Below are 21,393 nucleotides of genomic sequence, written 5' to 3' on the forward strand. Positions count from 1 at the left end.
CGATGACTATGCTTTCGCTCTTTTATTCACGCTACTTTTTTTTCGCTCCCTACGATAAGCGTGTACCCACGAACTTATAATCGACCATTGTTGCTTCAAGTTTGAAAGGCTGATCGTTTTCCACTACATTGTATGAATATCAAATGAGCTTCGAATGTATGCCGTGATGTGTGTTGAAAGGGCGGCTTGTTTTCGCTACGGTTCAAATTTTTGCATTTCTCAATATTGAACCACTTTTTTTGCTTCACAAAGTTTAGGCTGTAAACGAAAAAAGTTAAGTCTAGTTAATCAAAGTCAAAAACTGCTGAACTTCATCAGCGCTTTGAAGGTTGCAATAGAATATAGATTGAATTAACTAAGCAGGAATGGTAGCAAATTTCGAAATGCATCTTCAGAAATTGAATTGAGAGTAAAAAAATCAGAAGGGCTGTATGCAACGTACGCCACGGCCGCAAAGTAGACGTAGAACTTAAGGGGTAATATCCAACAAAGCAAAGCCTCAGTGCTACATTCCGTATCGGAGTTCGACCTTCTGTTTTACTATACACAGACTTCGTAGCCGGCTGTTAAGTTTACAGGACAATTGCGGGGATAGCGCTATGGTCCTACTGACACTAACAGTCTCTCCCGAGCCGGGACTCGAGCATACGACGACTGGCTTGTTAGGCCAGCATCGTACCTCGAGACCAGCTGGGAGCTGGTAATATGCACCAAATGCTCAAAAAACAAGGATTTTTAAATGATTTTTTTGAAGGACATTTGAGATGTAAGGTATGTAAATAATATATCATTGGATTAAACAACTCTTGGAAAATAGGAAAAATGAATTGCTTTTTTTTTACAAAATGGCGGCTGTGCAAAGTTCTCCCGCGGCGAGCAGCAGAATTCGTGCCCCACTCCACCTATAACCAAAACAAAAATTTTTTCATTATCTACATAAGTGTCACTAGTGAAGTACACATGATTATATTTTTAGAATTTTCGTTCGCCGAATGGTTTGGAAAAAAAATCTTTTTTGACAAAAAAATCGACTTTAATTGTTTATATCTTTTGTTGTTGTTGAACAATCGCTAAAATCCTGTGTACTTCACTAGATAATCTAATGAAGAAGCTACAGGTAAAATTCCAAGTCAATCGGATGTAAACTTTTTCAGTTCTACTGCTCGCCGATTTTGAAAACAAGGTTTTGAGAAAAACGCGTTTAAAGTTTCAAAACGCTATAAATCTTAGGAATCACTAAAATGAAGCCCCTTATATTTATTTAACCTTCAGTCAGCTATCCCTGCGCCGTAAAGTTGTCCTTCCTGGGCCTTATTCTCCTCATTTTTGTTTTTTTGTTTGATGTAAGGCTGCCCCTAGCCTCTTTCGCGGACATGCGATGCTCGGCGACTTTGACGCGGTTGGTGTCCGATCCCACGCGAAACTCAAACTTGTCACTCATATTTCTATACTTCTGAATACAATTCACAGAACAGCTGATCGACTAAACAAGGGAAATTGTGAGTAAACACGTTCTGTAGAGACGCTGTAACGGTCGAAACATGATGCAGCGACCTTTACACTTCAAATTTGAAACACGATATCGATCATAGGCAACTTCTATTAGTTTACAAAACCTCGAAATTAAGAATTAACGACCATCTCCAAAATAAACTAAAAACAAAAGTTGCATACGAGCATAAAAGTCCAAAAACCATGAACTGCACAACAGTTTAGCAAAAAGTTCATGGTAAACCATTTAGAAAGCGAAGATTTTCCGGTTTCTATTGTGTATGATTTCTTGGAAACCTCAGCTATAAAACGACAGAAAGGTAGTGGAAGACCGGTCAGAGTAGTGGACAGAAAAGAATTATTTCCTTTTTGTCAAATCATGGCTTGATAAAACTATATACCAGAACGAATGTTTGAACAACAGTACTATTCCATTTCTCCCAAAACACCATACCGATGCAACGTATGTATTTTGGCCAGATAAAATATTTATCACATTATGTCAAAAAACACAAACGTTTCTAAACAACCAATCCACCCCATTTGTTCCCCAAATACGCAACCTAACGAATCTACCTTAGTGTTGCCCAATCGAAGATTTCTTCAAGATTTTTAGTTCCATCGGTGCAAAATAACTGGAAATCAACGTTTTGCGAACAGTTGATTGGTAGAATCAAGAGATGCATTAGAAAGCGGACTTCATTATATCCGGAACAACGCTCTTGTTCCGGCATCATCAGAATGCTTCGTCGGAAGGCCGATAACGGGCCTTTCTTGAATGCTCACTATTTCTTGTTACTTCATGATGAATGTATCTTCATGAGAAATTAATCAATTTTTCTTTAAGTTAATCCACCTTTTTTGACAACAGCAGAAAAAAATCCAAATTTTTAGTTGTCACCCGCTGTTAGTAGAGCAATTCCATGCAATATAAGACAATTTTTATAATTATTTTCTTAATTGTCATTTTTGATTTGGCTGGTACTTTGTTTCTACGTTTGTACGAGCTAGAAATGCCGCTTCGTGCTATTTTTGTTTTTTTTTTTTTTTTTTTTTGAATAACAACACATTTTTGAGGCTCATGTAAAAAAGTGTCGAAAAATACAATTGTTTTTAGAGCCAGAAAGGTTTGTTCAATCGGTGTGAGATCTTCGGCAAAGTTGTAGATAATTTTGTCTTTCCGAAAAAAATACACTGTGATCAATCACACACACTGCCTTGTGGGAGTTACTTTTGTGTAAGAATGGGCGTCGTTTAGTATAGCGACTTAGGACAAAAAATTAAATAAGCTCATGAGGTAATCTCAGTAAAACGGAGCTCTTCCGTCAAACGCGTTCAGTGGGGAATACGTCACCGGCCGTAGATATAGTAAGTCGCTATACTCAGCATGTGGAGAAACACACTCTCTCAGTTTCACAAATGACTCCCACAAGGCAGTGTGTGTGGTTTATAGTGGCATGCAAGAAACGGAGCACAATAGCAGTAGCCGTTATTAGCAATACTCAGAGGAAGAGATATGCGGAGAGAATGTTGTGAGCCAAGGAAACAAAAAAGGCAACACATTGAGAGGCATTGCAATCAGGTACAATAAAGGATATATTTATTTTCACACGTTTTTCATATTCTTTTGCTAAACAATGAATTGAGAATGCTCTAAAATTGCTTTTTTTTTCAATTTAAATATGGTTTATTTGACACGGCACGATACAATTTTAAGTTTACCTGAGCCAAGTACACTTTTTATTAATTCTAGATTAGCGGGAAAAGGAGGGAGGCCTTTTTTTATTTCTCACGGCCGACTACGAGCTAGTGGGGATTAAAGGTGAGAGGAGGGGAGTTACAATTCTTGCTTTAAACTAATTAAGATATACGATCTATTTGTGTTTCGACTGGTGTTCTTTTTGTTTTTCAAACATAGATTTAGGCTCTTCGTGTTCGTGTCTCCAGCGTCGTATACGGGTATTCTGACAAATAGACGAAAGAATATTAAATTTTAATGTCAGTCTTTTTCAAATAACAGTACAGTTGTGTCATGTACTGAAGATCACCGCTTCCCAGAATGTCTCTGACGGGAACGTTCGGTTGTTTGGACATAAGTCTAGACATCACGCGAATGAAGTCCCGACCTACATCCAACCCCTTGAACTTTCGAACCTACATTCAACTGAAGCTTTCGTCGATACCTTAGAAAAAATGGAATGTAGCCACCGTCCCAGTTCATCTGAGTTCCATGATGATTGCCAACTGTTGAGTGTTCTCTGACGCAAAATGCTATAAAATTCATCATAAGCCATTGGTCTTACATAAATATCGCCATCAATAGCACCCACCTTAGCTAAAACGTCAGCCTTTTCATTGCCCGGAATGGAACAATGAGAAGGGACCCACGCTAAGGTAACCCGGTAATTTTTATCTGTTAAAGCACTTAAAAACCGCCGTATTTTCCCCAGGAAATACGGGGTGTGCTTCACAGTCTTCATCGATCGCAGAGCCTCAATGGAACTGAGACTGTCTGTGAAAATGAAGAAGTGGTCTATGGGCATCCCAAGAGAGTACTGAATAGCGGCAAGTTCTGCGACGTACACGGAAGCAGGAGCATCGAGTTTGTAGGAGGCGGTAAAATTTTCGTGAAAAACACCGAAGCCAGTGGACTCATCTAGATTAGATCCGTCAGTGTAAAACATTTAATCACAACTAACATGTTTGAACTTATTGGAAAAAATCTTAGGGATCTCTTGCGGTCGCAATTGATCCGGGATACCAATAATATCTTCTTTCATGGTGGTGTCGAAGAATATAGCATTATTAGAAGTATCTAAAAGTACGACATTGGAGGAATCGTATGAAAAAGGATTAATATCTTGTGCCATGTAGTCAAAATATAAAGTCATAAATCTGGTTTGGGATTGAAGGTCGACCAACCTCTCGAAATTTTCAATTACTAATGGGTTCATAACTGTGCATCGAATTAGCAACCGATAAGAGAGATTCCAAAAGCGATGTTTCAACGGAAGGATACCCGCTAGCACTTCAAGACTCATCGTATGGGTCGACTGCATGCAACCTAAGGCAATACGCAAACAACGATATTGTATTCATTCCAGTTTGATCAAATGTGTGTTTGCTGCGGAGCGGAAGCAGAAACACCCGTACTCAAGAACTGACAATATCGTTGTTTGGTATAACCTTAGGTCTCCTGGGTGGGCACCCCACCATGTTCCGGTAATCGTACGAAGAAAATTATTCCTCGTTGGCATTTTTGTGTCAGATACCTAATATGACAAGCCCAGGTGCATTTAGAGTCGAACCAGACCCCGAGATATTTAGCGACTTAAACCTGAGAGATCGTTTTACCCGTTAGTAGGAGCTGCAGCTGAGCTGGGTTATGCTTCCTAGAATAAACGACCAACTCAGTTTTTTCCGGAGAGAATTCGATACCCAGCTTAAGAGCCCATTCAGACAAATTGTCTAAGGTATCTTGCAATGGTCCTTGCAGATCGCTAGCTTCGCTACCAGTAATGGATACAACGCTATCGTCTGCAAGTTGCCTTAGCGTGCATGAATTTGCAAGACATTCATCGATGTCCTTGACGTAAAAATTATATAAAAGGGGGCTTAAACATAAACCCTGGGAAAGACCCATGTAACTAATTCGGGAAGTTGTCGAATCGCCATGTGAGACAACAAGTTGAGCAAAAAGTTATTCAAATTTGGTGAAAGTCCCTACGAGTGAAGTTTCTCGCTTAAAACTTTTACAGAGACGGAGTCAAAAGCCCCCTTAAAATCCAAGATAGCAGAAGCCATTTGCTCTTTTCGAGCAAAGGTGAGTTGAATTTCAGTAGAAAGCAACGCTAGGCAATCGTTCGTCCCTTTGCCCCGGCGAAAGCCAAATTGAGTATCTGAAAGTAAACCATTTGTTTCGACCCATTTGTCTAACCGTAAGAGGATCATTTTCTCCATTAATTTCCGGAGGCAAGAGAGCATCGCAATCGGCCTATATGAATTGTGATCAGAGGCAGGTTTCCCGGGTTTTTGAATAGCAATGACTTTTACCTCCCTCCAGTCGTGCGGAACAATGTTTAGCTCAAGAAACTTGTTGAACAAGTCCAAAAAGCGTCGTTTTGCAGAGTCGGGTAGATTCTTCAACAAGTTTAATTTGATTCTATCCAACCCTGGAGCTTTATTGTTGCACGAGAGGAGTGCCATCGAAAATTCCAACATCGAAAATGGAGGCTCTTCCGTAGCTACTAAAAACGCGTCGCGAAAGGTCTTCTGGTCGGGTACAGAGTCCGGGCAGACCTTTTTGGCAAAATCGAGTATCCAGCGGCCTGAATATTCCTCGCTCTCATTAGAAACGTTACGATTCCGCATGCGTCTGGCCGTGTCCCAAAGAGTGCTCATCGCTGTTTCCCTTGACAACGCGTTTACAAACCGCCGCCAGTTTACGCGTTTTTTCGCTTTAATTAAACTCGTAATCTGTCTATCCAGTACATCGTACTTTCGGAGCAGATCAAGAGTACCGTGTTTTCGGTAGGCCAAATACACCGAGGACCTTTGCGCGTACAGTTCAGAGCACTTTTTGTCCCACCACTTGTTGGGAGGACGCTGTCTAATCGTTACCCCGGGTATCGGTTTCGTCTGAGCTTGAGTCGCGGCGTCGATGATCAAGCCAGAAAGGAACGCGTATTCTTCCTCCGGAGGAAGTTCCTCGTGAGTCTCGATAGATTCCGCTATAATAGACTCATAACGCTTCCAATCAATATTACGTGTAAGGTCGTAGGAAATATTGATTGGGTTCGGGGGAGTTGAACCATTAGCAATTGAGATAACGATTGGAAGGTGATCACTACCGTGGGGATCATTGATTATTTACCACCGGCAATCTAACGCTAGTGATGTCGAGCAAAGGGATAGGTCAAGCACGCTTTCACGAGCTGGAGGATTAGGTACACGTGTCGCTTCCGCAGTATTCAAAAGTGTCATATTGAAGTCATCGATTAAGGAACAGATTAACGAAGATCGGTTGTCGTCGTACAGCGACCCCCATTGCGAACAGTGAGAGTTAAAATCTCCCATTATCAGAAAAGGTGCGGGAAGCAATTCTGCTATATCAGAAAGTTGCTTCTGTTCAATCCGCGCGGCTGGAGGTATATATAGTGAAGCAAGGCAAAGATCTTTTCCATTCATATTGGTTTGAATGGCAACGACTTCAATACTCGAGATCGAGGGGAGGTTGATTCTGAAGAAGGAATAGCACTTTTTAATCCCTAAAAGTACCCCTCCACCGTGTGAGTCTCGATCTCGACGAATAATGTTAAAATCGTGGAAATTGAGTTGATCGTTTGAATTGAGAAAGGTTTCACAGAGCGCGAATGCGTCACAATTGTATGTATTTATCAAATGAGAAAATAAATCGAATTTGGGGATGATACTTCTGCAATTCCACTGTAATACAGTGATAAAATTCCTAACCTCTTTCGCCGTATTAGTCATCGAAAGATATAATAGCTGAAATGAGGGGCCAAGTTGCTGCTAGTTGCTTCAAAAAGGTTTTCACTGTAGGAAGAAGGGCAAGAAGAATATTTTGTAGGGGATCTGGTATGTTGAATGTTTTAACTATCCAGTCCACAATATCAGAAAATTTTATGAACCCTGTTTCTTTTTTATCTTCTGATCGAGAAATGGGTGCACGAGGGGTTTTTGGTGCCCCAGGAAGCGGTGGGTACTCCTGGTTTGATTTAAAATTAAAACCGGGAGGAACTTGCTTCGGTTTTTCTTCACCGCTTCCTTTTTGTGTTGTGCTTATTGGTCATTCCGCTAGAGGTTATCTTGCGGCCTTTGCGAGAAAGATTAGGAGAGTTGATCATTCTCCTCTTCCTAGATCATTCTGGCATGGCATAAGAACACCCTTCGACGGGATCGTCAGAGGAACCCTCATCGGTTGGCAAAAGGAAAAGTTTCCTGTCGAGGGTGGCTCAGCCCTCTTAAGCATTTTTGCCAAAGAGCGCTTTGATCGTTCCTTGAGGGAACGCCTAATTTTTTCCTCGCGCTGTTTGTACGCGGGACACGCCGAAAGGTCATGCCGAGTTCCCTCGCAGTAAAGACACTTTTCAGTATCCTCACTGCAAGCGGTCTCAGCAGGATTGCCTCCGCACTTGCTGCAGCGTGCCTTGTTGCAGCAGTAGGTGGCTGTATGACCTAACTGCTTGCAGTTTTGGCAATGCATGACCCGCGGTACGAACAGGCGTACAAGCAGACGAACCCTGTCCAAAGAGATGTAGTTCGGCAGTGCGGATCCGGCGAATGTTACACGGAAGGAGTCCGAAGGGAGGAATTTCTTCTTCCCTTCTTCGATGGATACTGAATGCAATTGCTTGACATCCAGTATCTTTACATCTTGAATCAGGGGGTTCTTGAAGCAGCCAACCCCGTGACGCAAAATGTCATCGACCGTGAGGCTTCCTTCTGTAACCACACCGTCGATCTCCACGTCCTTGGCAGGGATGTACACGCGGTACTCCCTTGTAAAGAGCTCGTAGCTAGCAATTTCGTTTGCTTGCTTCAAGCTACTCACGACAACTCGCAGTTTGTTCGGCCTCACCTTCGTAATCTCGGTTACGGCCGAAAACTGTTTTGCCAGATCTTTGCCTATTTGAATTATATTCAAAGGTTTTTTTATGGGCCGGAAGTAAACAACGTAGGGACCGCTAGCGGCATCTGGGTAAGCTTTTACCCGTATTTCCGGTACCCTTGGTACGGGGCTAGGTAGCGGGGGTGGTACAGGGGAAGGTAAGGGAGAACTGCTGGGGGAAATTTCAATTTCTTCCCCATTTGTTTCAACATCCAGGAAAAGTTGCACCTGCATGTCGTCCATTTTGCGGGAGCGTTACGCTCTACCGCACACAAACGATAAATATTCGAATGTGTGGGGAGATCAAATAGTTGATATTAAATTTTAAAAACAATTTTTCAAACTACAAGGGATCAAAATAAAAAAAAGACAGTAATACTAATACTAATAATAATAGTAATAATAGTAATAATAATAACAATAATAATAATAATTATAATAATAATAACAACAATAATAATAATAATAATAATAATAATAATAATAATAATAATAATAATAATAATATTGATAGTAATAATATTAATAATAATGATAAAAAATCTAAAGTGAATACTTCACCGAACGTCTAAGTCACGACCTCACGGCTGATAGTAGGATCAATCGAGTGTCTCCGCAGAACAAACAATGACGATCCAGCTTCGTGTTGTGAAACAGTGGCCGTATCCTACACGCGACCTTGTAGATGCCACTTGTAGTTGACTTCCACTCGCTCGGTCGTATGGTGGTCCGTGCTGCTAGCGGGGTAACAGCGGTGCGGGAGAATTATTCTTGCTGATATATCAGCTGCGTATCAGATCACTGGCGGGGTAGCCTGCCCCTACCAGTGTGCAGAAGATGTTTCTGCCGATAAACTGCAGGCTATTGTTATCGCACAACACAAGAACTAATCGAAAAAAAACACCCGTACGATAACTCGTGTATTGTTATTTTGCGAATCAAACGGAGAGAAACAATTTGCGTCTAATCGAGACGAAAGCAAAACAACGAATGATGCTCTAAAATTGCTTCATCACAGTGATTTTTAACTGGTGGTTCGCAAACCTTTTGTATGGCCAACAAAATAATGATCAATCATGGTGAACATCAAATTATTCCCGAGGACTTCCACCGTCATATCACTTATACGAGATAAATGAAAAAGTTAGTCAACATTGCGCTTTGAGAAGAGATCTGGCACCTCTGACATGTGCAAATCTAGTTGCCAGATTGGCGGTATTTTTCATCGCTTATCTTTCTGAGTATCTCTAGGCGTTATTGGTCTTAGAGGAAATTACCGGAGACATTGGAGATTGCGGGCTCGAGTACCATCTGGATTAGAAAAAAAATTAATAATTTTAAGACACAGCTTCTGTTTTCATTTATTTTCCGCATCCTCGTAATGCATTGCCCGCTTTTTTCAACATGAAGTGTACTGCCTGTAATCGCATAATTGTAACATTCGACATTTTATGGATTTCGTGCTTTTTATTGGAAAATGCTTAGAATAGTATGTACTTTTTACATCTGGAAAAATATGCTTATGTTTGTTTGAAGAAAGTCGTAAAAAATAATAAGTTATTTTGTCACATAGCGTAAATAACCGCATAATTGTCACACTACTTAACTTTTTCAACTTTTTTGTCAAAAATGTTTCCATCCAAATCCACATCTGCATCCTTTGGAACTCGGAAGTTATTCTGGTCCGGTAACCAACCACCGGTGATCCGTTTCTGATATTCAGCTCATGCTTGTTAAATACATGAAAAACTTCATTTTCCTTGTGTTATATTCCAAAAGTAGCTTGAAAGTGACGGCATAAATGTATCATTGCAAAAATTTCAAGCAATTTGACTTCAAAAGTAGTATTCAATGTATACATAGTGTAAAGTAGTGCTTTCTTCATGATACTAAGTTTAGTTAAAGTGTCTATTTGCAAGAATATATTAGGAACAATGCATTTAAGGTCAAAATATAAAAGTGTGATTTGCTCGAAAAATCAATTTTGCAATTGTTACAAATATGCGATTATGGGCAGTGTAGTCCTAAGACAGAAAAAGATATTAGTTCATAAAGAAAAAAGTTATAATTTTCTGAATTAACTTTTTTTTTTCAATTTTTTTTCGCAGTTTTTAAAAACAAACTTTTATCTAAAAATTTGCAAAGACACTATACATACTAGGGTGGGGAATCGTTATATGGAAAAAAACGAAACTTGATAGCAGAAAGCCAGAACCAAGTTTTTTTTGTTCTATTTGGGGCCCCAAACAACCCGAAATTTATCGGAAGTCGATTGGTTTAGTCTCCGCTTGGCGCATTGCATTTCAAATTTATATGGAGATTTGTATGGAAAAACCAACGTTTTTGCATTTTCCATTCTAAAAAGCTCAACGTGGCTCAAACCATGAAATCTATGGTAGGGTTTTTGATGCCCAACAACTTGGCCGAAGACACAAAGAGCTAGGGAGATTTTCTTCAAAAATTACCTCTGAAACACGTTGTAGATTCTACCTACGCCTAGAATATTGACCTGAATTCGTTTGTTCGATCCAGCTGAGTGTATAAACTCGTTACGACAAGTTATTTCTGATGGAAATCCTACTGACGCCGGTATATTGGTAATGTTGGCAGAAAACAAGATTTTTTGCATTTAAATCGACATACTCAACTTTGAACAGCTATAGCTCTTCTTAGGATAATCCTAGCTCTTCAGTGCCTTCTGCAAAGTTGTTAGACATCTAAAATACTATACTTTTACATAATGTAGTGCATAATTAGATCATTATTGAGCTCTTTAGAAAGGTAAATGCAAAAAAGTAGGTTTTCCCATATGAATTTTCATACAAATTTGAATAGCAATGCGCCAAGCGGAGACAATCGGAGAAAATCGATCATATTTTCCCACCCTAATACATACCAATCGAACAAAAATCATTGCAATCTTTGATTGCACAGTTTCATGTCTTCTTCATATAACTTCAAGGTAGATTAATCACTAAGCCGTGTGCAAAGAAGGGCAATGAAACATGTGGAAACTTTTCTAAATAATCAAATGCAAGGACGCTTTTAATTTAGAGCGCGAAGTGAGCAAATTAAACACTGTGATAAGCTGTCCTAATAGTCAATAAGCTAGCCATTAAGTTAGTTGTAAGAATATCTTACTTTTCTTGACAAGTAGTCGTCAATTCCTATAGAGGTAAACAGGGTAAGACCGCCCTGCGGGGTAAGACCGCCCACCTTAGTTTTACTTCCAAGTTATAAAATAATTGAAAAATTTCTTTAACGTGTCTATTACAGTATAATTACATAACATTTTGCACCCCTTTCTATTTTGATAGTGCACGAACGGTCGCAGAAATAATCAAAAACAACCTTTCAGCTGGCAACCAGTCAATGCGCTATTGTTTTGCGGCAACGGGACTTGAGGTTTTTCAGTCTAAAAATCTATTGTTTTGTTCGTGAATATACGTTTAATCGCTTGCCTGAATCGATTTTCTTTCGGAAATATCGATGGCCGTGAGTAATCTTGTAATTTTGACTACTTTTTCGGTCAAATATGAAAATGTTCCACTGGGGGTAAAGTCGCCCACTATACAAGGGGTAAAACCGCCACGAATCCAACTGCTTGTTGTTTTACTTCAAGACCCAAATGCCTCGACACTACAAAGGGATTATTTACAGGATCAGTAAAGAACTTCAAGCCACATAAGACATCGATGTTAATCGACCATTTTCGATTTGGTTTAAGCTTTTCTAGTAATATATATTAACAAGACTTATTTTTGAAAAAAGTAAACCTGTGTGAAAATGGTGTGAACCAAAATAATTTTAGAGCCAGGACGGTGTGTTTGATAGGTATGACGTCTCCGGCAGAATTGAAAATAGTAGTTTTTTACTTTCGAAAAAAGTACACACTCTAAAAAAATTTAAAGAAAAAATATAAAAAAAGAATTAAAAACATAATTTTTTTTAAAATTTTTTTTGAAAAAAAACATTTTTTTGCCTGTAAAATCTACAAAAGGTAAGCTAAAATTTAATGGTTGTTGGATCATGGAGTAATAGAAATATTAATAGCTCAATTTTTGTGAAGAATTTTTTTTTACGGTTTATTTGGTGTATAGAGTCGTTGGTAATTTTGTTCTTCAAAAAAAAAAAACATAGAAAATTGAAAATATAAATAAAAGAAATAATAATTATTAGTATTTTTCTATACATAATAAGTCTCCAAAAGAATCATACAGATAGGTTTAATGAGTTTTAATTTTTAGCTTAAAGATAGGTTTATTATGAATTCAATATCTTTAAAAACCCCAATTCTGAAAAATCTATTCATTTTGAAAACCAAAAAAGTTACCAAAACATTGATTTGAACTTGAATAATCAGAAAACAAAATAAGTTAAAACTTAGAAAAAAAAATTTTTTTCAGATTTTTCACAGTGTATATTTTATTTAAAAAGAAAAAAAATACCATCTACAACTTTGTCAGAGACACTATACCGATAGAATCAACCGTTTCGGCACTAAAAATATTGTTTATCCTCAAAAAATGATGGACGATCTTACCCCGCTGGTGGGCGGGCTAACCCCGCATGAAAAAGATCTGTACATTTTCAATGAATTTTAAAATTTAAAAAAAAGCTGGAAAATAAACAAAAATATTTCAGTTCTTATTTTTTAAATGCGGGTATTGAATAGAAGAACCTCTTAGCGAAGAAAAAATAAAATTGCAGCCGCAACCTTTTTTTTATAAACAGAATTGCTTAAGGGGGCGGTCTTACCCCGCTTACCCCTACATGATAAACAGGGGTGATCGAAGGGTATTCTGAGCTGCAGGCGAAAATTGATTTGGCACCCGCCGCTCATAACTGTTAAGTTTATGTTATGCGCATTTTTAGAGAAGTAGGCTCTATCAGGCAGTCCTTGAGAAGTTGATAAGCGCTCATGGAAAAGGCGTAAAATATTCCATGTTCGTTAGCATTTGTTCGAGTTCGTCCTAGAGGTTATGGGCAATTCAAAGGAACGCATCCCGCAGCAGCCCGGACCGAATTTCGAAAATTTGTGTTTCTAAGTTAAGCTTCACTTAAACGACGGTTCATCTGTGCTGACAGAACCAGCTTCGGCTCTCAAGAAGGGGAATCAAACTGACAGAAAGGCCAAGTCAACTCTAATTGGATTCACAACGGATGAAATCTTTGAATTTATTCGGCAAAAGCAAATGGTAGCTGAAATATGGGAAGTTCTGAAAGAAAGATAAGCGTTGCTAAGGAAGCAGTTGGCACGATTACGGAAGAAAGAAGAAATCTCCATGCGAGCTCATTTCGTTGCATTTGATGATCTTGTCCGGCAATTCAAGACCGCAGGAGTTAATTCATCTAAGTTGTTTTCCGCTCCGTTTCCAGTCGACCTAACAACAGGTAGGGGAAGTGAAATGTCCCCAGCTTACTCTGCCTACGAATGCATAGAAATAGAGGTGCGCATGATACAGAAAGCTCATTCTTTCGGATACTCGGACTACCAACACGGAGCGGACTATCAAAAAAATTACCGAAGTCGAATCTGCCAGCTCTAGAGGACCATCTTCGAAAGAACTGTTTTTCTTAGATATATAGTGTCAGTCGATAAGAAGGCAGTAGCGTTCATGGTAAATGGTCACCAAATAAAAATCTAAAACCGGGAAGATCCAGTTCTGCCTGGCTGCAGTCATCATTTCGTGAAGGATGCAAATCATCTGCGGTCTATGCGGAAAATAAAAAATTCTTTCATTATCGATACGGTCAAGAATGCTGTGAGTCGTGACACTAGTCGGAAAGTATGATAAGGTGATTAAGGGTATGTCTAACAGTATAGGAGTAGGAGTATCTTCGGTCAAGAAGCTCTCACAACACAAGATGGTATTGTTGTACTATTCGTCGCTCGCGATGGCCAGCTCTGTACGCGCAGATGTCGATAGAATTCCACCCCTAACCTTCAGAAGGTTAAAGAGGAGATCGGACGGCTGAAAAACAACAAAGCCGCTGGAGCTGACCAACTCCCCACCGGGCTTTGAAACACTGGGCGAATCACTGGCAGAGGCGCTACACTGGGCTATTGACAAGATTTGGGAGGAGTAGGTAGTACCGGAGGAGTGGATGGAGGGCACAGTGTGCCCATTACAAAAAAGGCGACACGTGCGTGATTCGAGTTTCGGAGACACACTCGAGTCCCTTCGAATCTCGAACATGATTACAGCAAGGTGATGGATTATCATGCTTGCTATTCAACATCGCTTTGAAAGGTGTGATACGTAGGGCTGGTATCGACACGAGTAGCACGACATTTAGGAGATCTGTTCAGCTCTTTAGCTCCGCCGATGACATTGATATTGCAGCGCGAACCCTTGAGAAGATGACGGAGAGGTACAATTCGACTGAAGGCTGAAGCCGGACGAATTGAACTGACCATAAACGCATCGAAAACTATGTACATGATAGGAAGAAGCTCTGAAGAACCGTTAACAGCTGTAAGATTGTTCCAACTAACCAGAGATTTGTCAGCCATTTCATGGCTTGGTCAAGTATCTTGAAATTCTTCACCGAGAAAGATTCACTGGAAAAAAAAACTCAAGGTTACAAATTTTAAAAAATTATCACATTATCAATTCTTCATCTGGCTTTTTCATACGACTGATATTATTATTGTTCAATGGTACATTGAAATTTTGCCCTAAATACCTAATCTTAAAAAATCACGCTTTGACATTAAAACAAAATACATGTTTCATTTTTTCGAATAATTTATACATTTGGTCGGTCACATTGGAGGCTCGAGCAATAGTCTGCCAGCATACAGACTTCTAGGTATCTATTTTCCCTTTTGCCAAATCGTCGCAAGGCCTTTACAACCCCAAATATTGGCCAAATATTTTCAACTTGTTGACTACCTGTACTGAGTAGTTTTTTCAATTTCGTATGGTGTAATTTCATCCTAGTGTAGGATGATAACTGTGATGTTAAATGCTTAATATATTGTAGGCCCTTACACTTAATTCATCTCGGCACATTTCCCAACAGCTGATCGAGCTCGGTGAAGTTTTTAACAAATGTCAGCAATATATTTCCACGAGCATTCAGCAAATATATTGATCTACCGTAAACCACCATGTATTGATATTTTGTTTGCCGAAGTTCTTGAAAATTCTGCCGAAAAATTGTAGAACATTTCGCTGAATTTATCAGCTGTTGAGTTCTCGGCAATGAAATCTAAGTGTGTAGCGTCAATCAATTCCAATCGAATGCATAAACATGAATTCCACACATTTGTAAAAACTCGCCGAATCTCGGCATTATTTGTGCCGAGAATTGGACAGCTGAGTGCTTGGCAATCATCTCAGCTGAATCTATTTTGCCGAGAACCTCAGGAAACCAGTATCTGACAAATGCCATTTAATACCGAGAATCTCGGTACGCATTTGATTGTGTTCTCGGAAAATCTAACCGAGAAGCGGCAAACTAGTCTAACAGTTATATAAGCTGAATATTTCGGCACAGTAAAGAGGCGATTTTCAGCGGAATCCTTTCGCAGAGAAAAATTTCGCTGAGAATTCAGTAGTTATACTTTTAAAGATAAATTACATGCTAGATGAGTTTTAATAAGTAAAGAAGTTTATTCATTTTGAGTATTGAATGTTTACAAAATATCCAAAAGTCTCACGTCCTTCTCTTGCAGTTTTTTTTGAGCCGCGTCCATTTTACTTTAAAGTGCATTTTTCCGCTTAGTGCTTGTTTGCTCCCAAGGCGTTTGCACGATTTAAAACTACACTTTCCCGGGTCCCTGCCACTTCGTACGACGTAGAACATCTGTAGTTTGCACAAATTGCAGCAAATCGTTCATCTGCTTCCTGTGTGCTCTTACGAAACACATTTGCACAAATTTGTACAAAGAAAAATGGCGATCAACTCGTTCATGGGAATGACAGCTGTGTTGCCGAAACTCGGCAACGGGCAAATTTCGTGCCAATATATCAGTAATGTTTTTGCTGATCTCGGCATCAACAGTGTTTAAGGATAAGTTCGGCAAAAAATTCAAACGAGATTCGTCAAGCCTATTTTTTTTCAGTGAACTCTCGGCAAAATAATCTGACGACCTACGGCAACCGGCTTTTTTTTTTTGCTGAAATATCGGTTGAACCCCAAGTTGCCCAGTGAACTCGATTTTTTTTTTTTTAGCCGAGCTCGAGATCCAGTTTTAAGTGTGCAGTCGAAATCAACCCCAGGAGCATTGATTCTAATATTTCATCAAAGTCTAAGTTTTGCTTGAAATAACCTTAGAGATCACATGATAAATTTATGTAGCATTGATTGGCAGAATGGATTGTTCAAACACTCAGTTTTTCGGCCACTTGAACATTTGGCAGAAAACAATAACATTCGCATTGAATAATCACCTTCTTGCCTGTTGAATCGGCATTTGCTTGAAGCTTGAAAAAAAGATCAGACCGATAAAAAATTGTAAAGAATACTCAGTTTGAAATAAAAAAGGATGGTTCAATAATTTGACAGTCACAGTTTTATTATTTACCTATAATATTCGGTTAGCCATGTGTCACTTGATAAATCTAAATCACACACTTTTATGAAATTTTAAAAATAGGAATAACATGTCGGAGATTTTCAAATTGAACCGAACTTTATCGGAAATAAGATTGGACCTAACCAATAAGTATATACACCGGTTCTAAATAATAAATAAAATTTTGTATGATGTATATTTTGGCAACATTGGATATGTAAACATATATAACCATTAAACACATTAAAAGAATAAATTAATATTTCATGATACAAAATTTGTGCCAATTTCACATTTAGATGGCAGGTTTATTTGTTATTCGTGGTGATTTCGTTTCCACGAAAAATGTATTCATGTCCTTATACCTAATTAATTTGTTGATCCGTGGAAAACTATGCACAATTTATTCAGAATCGAACGTAAAATACCATTCGCAACTTTCCGACATTTCCATAAGTTTTAAATTCTCCTGAAAACCGTGACCTCATCCTAAAATTCATGAACACGCAGTAGTTAAGTACGATGCTTCCAGTGAAAGTGTGCATTCAAGTAATCATGAAAAAGTGATGAATAGCAGGCGTGTTCGTTTCTTTAGTAACCAAGAACTTATCACTTGCAATGATTCCTGAGCAATCTCAAGTGGTGCTAAATTCCCCATACCCGATTACTTCACAGATTTTGTCTTTTTTATCTAGAATACCTCCCAGCTAGAACGTTGAATTCCTTCACCAGAATTTGATCGTTTACATAATCCACTCGATTGCATACCTTATTATCATATTCATGGTGGATAAACAGATCATTGTCAGAGACTAAACAAACGCAAGAATGCTTGGAATGTACACGCGTAGAGCCACCATGCTTACCTTATTGCTACAACCAAAAGCGCAAAAAAGACACACAATTCCGACGAAGCTATTTTCACAGCATTCAATTTATCTAGAACTTCGAATCTCCGATTCGTTACGCTGCACGATGCGTATCGGTTCTATTTATGTCGGCACTACCAGCAGAGGCATTACACTATTTCCCCAGTGTTATACTACTTTATTTACGTTTTTGTCACCCCGCACGCAAAACGACAACGACGACGACGACGATGTGTTGTTTATTTCAACAGCAGCTGATCAGCCAGCAGCAGGGTGTACGCGCAAGCGAAGGGGGAAATTTCGCCTGAAAGTATAGCAACGCCAGTGTCAATACGATTCGCGACAATTGCCTATCAAATGGCGCTCGCAAAAGACAGCAGGGGCGGCGTTTTGCGGCAGCACCACGAAACATTGAGTGTAGACACGAACCGTGGTTTTCGGCAGTGGGCACAACAAAATAGTTCAGATTTTCGCAAATTTCTACACGTTAATCAGTTCAAGTTGCAGTTAAACGTGATGATTGTATGAGTATGATGTGTTTCGTATCATTCTAGAAAATAAACTTGTTAAACTTACTACATCAAATGATAATAAATATAAAAATCGGAAGCGAATAATTTTATGTACTTTAATTTCAAAATATACACTTCTCTATTTCAACATGAGACATTCCACACACCGGAAACTATTTATACATTCTTGGTATGTCAATATTAATTTCTATGATATCAATGATGTCGCAAAATATCCAAAAATTGGTCGCAGTAACGAAAGACGAAATTACCCAACACGGAAAAAAATCTACATACCAGTCACTTCGATAATCAACTGCTAATATATTACGCCTTCTACAAGAGCAATCAGGTTGATATATAAAATTGTGGAGAATGGCCAGTCTTCTCGCTTTTTCGATTTGCATTGAGTTTAGATTTCACATAATATTTTTAAAAAATAATAAAACTTTATTCTCTGGGACTAATTTACGATAAAAAATTTATTTTCAAAGAGCACATTGAGAGTATACAAGCTAAGTGCATCAAATATACGAGTTGTTTATACCCTCTCATTAACAGGAATTCTAAACTTTGTTTAAAAAATAAACTTTTGATTTACAAACAAATTTTTAGTCCAGCAATGCTTTCCGCGGTACCGATCTGGTCAAGTTGTTGTTTAACAAGAAAGAAAACGCTTCAAAGGATTGTGTCAGAATAAAATTCTGAAAATGATTTTGAGGAGTCCTCCTATTACGATTGCTAGCAAAAAAGTCGCAATAGGTCACACCTTCCCAATATTCAACATTGGGTTGTTGTTAACTCTACACATTCTGCACGAAAATAACCAATCGTGCATGTGGCAACACTACAATACTCTCTCGCCAATGCTCTCTGGAAAGAGCGATCGAACATCCGCCACCACAGCGATCGAGCCATCACTTCCAAACTTGCTGCCATCGAAGGGGGAATTGCAGCCAAGATAAGGCACGTGAAATAATAAATTTATTTAAGTGATTAACACAAATCCCGGAACCAGCACCGGAAAAGATTTGTCTCCGTCCTGGGGCAAATTCATCAGCGCTGAATTCCCGCAAGGTGAGGTATCTGAATTCATGGGCCTAAAGCACCACATAATTCGCCATCTTCCCAGATCGGCCACGCGGTGACAGCCTCAAACGATACGATACCCAAACGATCAGAAGTGCACCAGAAAACGAGCGACAACAAGACACCTTTAAGGCGACAAGATTTAACCATCGCGCGGGCAAACCGTCCCTCAAAGACAAAGTCCCTCAAAGACAAGAGACGACCGACGGTCGCATCCGCAAGGGCTCTCCACGGAGGTAACTTACCTACACCTCCAGGTTCTAAGCACAGTCGTGACTCATTCTTGTAACGTTTCTCAGGGCCTTTTAATTAGACAGTTTGGATTTTCCTCACTCCGAGTGACGTTGAAGGGTGTAGTGCAGCGGAAACCATCCATTCCCGGCAGGGAAGCAAGCACGCGCGGACAGAAGCGACAGGTAGCGGTCAATATGCAAAGGTGAAGAGGCCACGCACTGTCACGAAGCTTGAGTGACGAAGTGGTGCAGTAGATAACGAGGGCTGAAGGAGCATGCGAGTCAACCAAGTCCCAAGGAATCGGGACAAGTAACGGAGAATGGCCAGGCGAAGCAGATTCGCGGGTGTTCTTATCAAGTGCCGTCAACCAAGCGCTTTCGACAAAAACGCGAGCAGAAAACAGCGCAGTACGTTAAGTTCGAGATCACTAGTAAGTTGCATGTAAGTTGCAGGTAGTTCGGAAATAATCACCAAATATAAAATGTCAAACGCATGATTTAGCTTTTTTATGCGAGTGGAGCACCTCTAAGGCGAGAGATATTAGCGCGATCTATTTGAGTGTACAGAAAACCAGTTATACTCCTTGGTTTGGTACTCGAATTACATAGACTTACTGGTGTTGAACCATTACTGCCGCTCATAGCAAGTCCGTCCCATTTGCGGTTCCGTGCTGATGAGAAAACAGCAATTAAAAATCGTAACGCTTTGAGAGAAATATTGCACTCTTCTGCTGTTTTAAACAAGGCCATCGACAGAAATTGTTACTGCAATGTCAATTAAATACTTTAACATTATAACCCGTTCATAAACACCAAAATTCGATTAAATTATGTTGCAAACAATAAGCTGGGACCCATATGCGATTACTTTTTCGATACCTAGCCAGAATGATAGCAAACCAGTCCCATAGCCACCTACGACTGGAAAAGCAAACTACTGCAAAGAGATTCCGGTGATAGCTTGCATTTGAAACAAATCAGCTGCTGGACGATCACCTTCTCGCTTGCTTCCACAGAATCATTAGACGATTTTGTAGTGAGAAATGTATTACAATATGGTTGTATAACTTGCCCGCTTGTTTCTTCATCTAATACTATGATTAAATTCTCAATCAGTTCAGGTGGAGGAACTTGTTCTAAAATTTATCGAAAGCGGTCAATGTGTGACGGCGGTGGACAGCTTCCACGCATTAGGCAGGGAAACCAATATAACAAAGACTCTTCTATTACTCATTTAGATTTTTACTACATTGTGAAAAAGCTAAGAAGCGTGCTGAAGTATTCGGTATGACTGTTGACACGTTGTTCAAAAAATACAGCACCCTTTCTCAATTGTTATCCACGGCTCTTTGACTTTTAAATTGAAAAATTAGATTTTTTTAAATTTTCACTAACCGGCAAGTAGTGAACAAAGTCACACTTCTGCTGCTAGAGGGTCATGTCCTGTTTTCGAGGACATTAGAGCTGATGTAAAGAAGTGAAAGCCTTATAATCGGTCGATTAACCGCACCCGTTTCAATGTATTCACTAGGATTTCCGATAACCTTTTAACGTGTTTGCAAATTTCTTATGTGTGGAGACATTTTAATGGAGTGTGAAGATATTTGAATAATGACCTGGCATCCCTGTGTCATGATTTCTTGACGGCAGTGTTTATCTTAAAATCACTTACAGTTGTTAAAAATTGAAAATCAATTTTTTGTGGAATATGTATTTCTTTGACATTTCTTATCAAACAAAAAATGATATACATACCCCTAAAACACTCTCTTGTCAAAAAACATTTAACGGATTCAACGACTAGACAATTTCTCCCGTCAAGATTCAACCAAAGAAAAAATTCTTTCGAAATAAGTTCGTTTCTTCCCGGAGTCAAGATAAAAATACTGAACAATCTGCTACTTTTTTGAATATCCGGCATCATTCAGAAAAATCAGGACAAATGCTAAAATATGAAAAATAAATCAGGACGCTCCAAACGGGTCTCAAAATCAGGACATGTCCTGCTTAATCAGGACGGATGGTATCCCTAATTATTTGA

The 21,393-nt window shown here is 39.2% G+C and overlaps 1 protein-coding gene across 1 annotated transcript in view; it reads right to left on the reverse strand.

Annotated features, from left to right (window-relative positions):
• The window catches only part of LOC129732547 (ankyrin repeat domain-containing protein 29), a 367,940-nt gene extending 350,122 nt beyond the window's left edge, over positions 1-17,818 (reverse strand). Inside the window, exon 1 of the mRNA XM_055693512.1 lies at positions 17,516-17,818. The gene's annotated coding sequence lies outside the window, so the exon portion shown is untranslated. The remainder of the gene's footprint in view (positions 1-17,515) is intronic.
• Between the last annotated feature and the right edge of the window lie 3,575 nt (positions 17,819-21,393).

The sequence above is a fragment of the Wyeomyia smithii genome, chromosome 3, assembly GCF_029784165.1.
Source record: "Wyeomyia smithii strain HCP4-BCI-WySm-NY-G18 chromosome 3, ASM2978416v1, whole genome shotgun sequence".
NCBI classification, from domain to species: Eukaryota; Metazoa; Arthropoda; class Insecta; order Diptera; family Culicidae; genus Wyeomyia; species Wyeomyia smithii.